This window comes from Arachis ipaensis, chromosome B7, assembly GCF_059453495.1.
Source record: "Arachis ipaensis isolate K30076 ecotype BB chromosome B7, ASM5945349v1, whole genome shotgun sequence".
Lineage (NCBI taxonomy): Eukaryota > Viridiplantae > Streptophyta > Magnoliopsida > Fabales > Fabaceae > Arachis > Arachis ipaensis.
The window spans coordinates 102,687,808-102,691,587 of NC_142442.1; the positions used below are offsets into that span (position 1 = coordinate 102,687,808).

Below are 3,780 nucleotides of genomic sequence, written 5' to 3' on the forward strand. Positions count from 1 at the left end.
CTTTATCCCCTGGAGAGAAGTCTTCTGTAGGGATCTTTTTGTTCCTCCACCCCCTTGGTACCTTCTTCTTTGTCCCTTTTGATGTTGCCTTGCTCTTGGTGACTTCTTCTTCTAAGGGAATTTTGTTGTTGTCTTCACATATCTCTGGTGGTTTAGGTTCCTCCAGTTTTTCCTTGAGTTGTGACAACTGCTTATTTCCTTATTCATCAACCAAGGGCTTTCCCAGATGGGCTGGTTGTGCTTCAGTGCTTGCTTCCTCTGTCAGCATCTCATTATGATCTTTGCTTGGTTCTTTGTTTTCTTGGTCTACTTCTTGTGAGAGTTTGAAGACATTAAAGCTGAGTCGTTCATCATGGATCCTCAATATTAGCTCCCCTCGCTCCACATCTATGAGTGCTCTGGCTGTAGCTAGGAATGGTCTTCCCAATATGATTGGGTGAGTGTGACTCTCTTCCATGTCCAAGATGACAAAGTCTGTGGGAAGAAAGTACTTCCCAACCTTTACCAATACATTTTCCACCACTCCTATTGCTTGTTTTTGAGTTTTGTCTGCCAGCCTTATGACTACATCTGTGGGCATTATCTCACTGATCTTCAGCCTCTTCACCAGGGATAAGGGCATTAAGTTGATGCTTGCTCCCAAATCGGAGAGTGCTTTATTAAACATTATTTCTCCTATGGCACAGGGGACATGAAAACTCCCTAGATCTTTTCTTTTCGTAGGCAACTGTGGTTGAATGAGGGCACTGCACTCCTTGTTCATCACTATAGTTTGGCCTCCCTTGAGTGAGCTTTTCCTGGGAAGCAGCTCCTTCATATACTTGATGTATGCAGGCATTTGTTGAATAGTCTTGATGAATGGTATGTTGACATGCAGAGATGCAAACAAATCTAGAAACCTTGAGTATATTCTCTTCTCCACAGTACCATTGAGCAGTTGGGGAAAAGGTGCATAGAGTCTCAGCAGCTCCTGTTGTGAGATTTCTGGTTCTTGATGATCTTTTTCCTTCTTCTCTACTGAGGTATCTTCAGGTTATTCTGACAGCTTGCTTGGCTTGTCCTCAGTCTCCTTATCACTTATAGTGACTATCTTGCAATCTTCCCATCTTAGTTTCTTTGTTTCACCTCTCGGATTCTTCTCTGTGTCACTTGGGAATCCATCTGTGGGTTTGGGAATTTGCTCAGAGAGATACCCTACTTGAGATTCCAACCTCTTGATTGTGTCTCCCTGGTTCTTGAAACTGGCTCGCACTTCCTCCTTGAACACCTTGTTGTCTTGAATCTCCTTGCCTATGCCTTCAAGTAGATTCTCAATCCTTGAGAGTCTGTCATCAAATGATTGTAGATCGTGATTAGAGGTGGAAGGATGAGGTAAGTTATTTTGGTTTTGATGTGGATGTGGAGAGGTGTTGTTATTGGGGTGTTGATATGGTCTAGATGTGAAATGTTGGTGGCTTGCATTGTTGGGATTTGGGCGTCTTTGATCAAGGCTTTGGTCTTGTTGATTTTCCCACCCAAAGTTTGGGTGATTCCTCCATCCAGGGTTGTAGGTCTTGGAGTATGGATCATGGTTTTGCCTAGGTAAATTCCCAATGTAGTTGACTTGCTCCTGACTTCCCTCTGCTTCTTCATTCACTCCTTCTTGGGTTGTTGATGAAGTGGAGATTGCTGCTACTTGGTTCCTCTCTATCTTCTTGGTTAGGTCAGCCAGCTGCTGGGTAATGAGCTTGTTTTGGGCTAGCAGAGCATCTACATTGTTTAGCTCCATCACTCCTCTCGTGTTCCCTCTTTTGGAAGCATAGAAGTAGTCATTCCCTGCTACAGTTTCAATGACATCTATGGCTTCCTCAATGGTCTTCTTCTTGTTCAAAGATTCTCCAGATGAATGGTCTACTGCCTTCTTTGATTCATATGGCAGGCCTTCATAGAAAATGTGCAGCTGCACCCATTCGTTAAACATATCTGGTGGGCACCTCCTTGTTAGGTCCTTATACCTCTCCCATGCTTCATACAGAGTCTCACCATCTTGTTGCCTGAAAGTTTGGACCTCAGCTCTCAGCCTATTAATTCGTTGAGGGGGGTAGAATCTTGCTAAGAATTTGTTCACCACATCTTCCCAAGTTGTCAAGCTCTCCTTCAGGAAAGACTCCAGCCACTTGGCTGCCTTATCCTTGAGTGAGAATGGAAATAAAAGCAGTCTATAGGCATCAGGATGAACACCATTAGACTTCACTGTGTCACATATTTTCAGGAAGGTGGTTAGATGTTGATTGGGGTCCTCTTGGACACTCCCTCCGAACGAACAGTTGTTCTGAACAAGGGTGATGAGCTGTGGCTTCAGTTCAAAATTGTTGGCATGGATGGTTGGCTTTTGAATGCTACTTCCACAATTTCCTGGGTTTGGATTGATGTAAGAGCCTAAAACTCTTCTATCCTTCCCAGCATGATTTGCTCGACCTCCTCCGCCATGGTTGTGAGTCTCTTCTTTATGATGGTTTTCCATGTTTTCTTCCATGTTTGGTTCAAAGTATTCCTCCTCTTCCTCAGCACCAACTACTCTTTTTCCTCTTGCTTCCCTTATTAATCTCAAGAAGGTCCTCTCAGGTTCAAAATCAAAGGAAGTTGAAGCCCCGCTTTTTCTCCCTGTCATACAACCAACAAGTACAAGCAAGGAAAATAGATGCAGAAAGTATTTCTGTCAGAATTACTGTTAGTGTGAGTGATGCAATATATCAAACAGTTAGTGGGTTAGTAAAATGAATTGTAAATAACAAAGAAAAAGTAGGGGGAAGGGAAGAAATTAACTAAAACAGAAAGTAAATTACTCAAACAGAAAATTAAATCAAACAAAACAAAATTGCTCAATCTAGTTATCTTCCAATTTAATCATTGTTGATGCACAATCAATCCCCGGCAACGGCACCATAAACTTGATGCATGAAAAACTTGTCTCATAACAAATTTCCTTCGGCAAGTGTATCGAATTTGTCGTCAAGTAAAAACTCACAATAGAGTGAGGTCGAATCCCACAGGGATTGATTGATCAAGCAACTTTAATTAAAGAAATGTTCTAATTGAGCGAATCAGAATTTGAGTTGAGAATTGCTGAAAATTAAATGGCGGGAAAGTAAATAACAGAAAAGTAAATGCTAGAAATAAAGAGCTGAATGTAGATGACGGAAAGTAAATTGCAGAATCTTAAATGGGAATGGGGTAATTGCTCATAAAAGTAAATGACAGAAATTAAAGATAATGGGTAAGATCAGAAATGGGGAGTTCATTGGGCTCAGGAGATGTTGCATTCTCCAGATCAATTTCATTTTCATCTCTTCCTCAATCAATGCACTCATTGATCTCCTTGGCAATCTTAAGTGATTGAATTACAATTTCTTGTAATTCAATCTCTCAAATCTTGATCAATAGCCAATTCCTTGGTCAATTGCTCATGAGATCAGATGAAGTATGGTCACTGATTATACCACATGCATTTCCCAAATCAAGTATTGAGAGGATTATAGTCACATATCCATCCAAACCTAATTTGGTCCAGCATGAGAAAGCATTTCTAGCATGATCTCTTCATTCCTCTTTCAAGGTTCAGTAGAGATCCAAGTATGAATAGCTTCTTTTCCAAGATAACTACCCAATTGGATGAAGATCGAAAGCTTTCAAGTAAAATCAAGAGAAATGATAGAAGAAGAATAATGAAAACTAGTATTGATCCATCAAATTATAACAGAGCTCCCTAACCCAATAAAAGGGGTTTAGTTGTTCATAGCT

The 3,780-nt window shown here is 40.9% G+C and overlaps 1 non-coding gene across 1 annotated transcript; it reads left to right on the plus strand.

The window, feature by feature from the left end:
• Window positions 1–1,954: 1,954 nt before the first annotated feature.
• LOC148553567 (small nucleolar RNA R71) lies at window positions 1,955–2,062 on the plus strand. Its single transcript, XR_015893672.1, has one exon. It is a non-coding gene; the product is annotated as a small nucleolar RNA R71 (small nucleolar RNA).
• The last annotated feature ends 1,718 nt before the right edge of the window (window positions 2,063–3,780 follow it).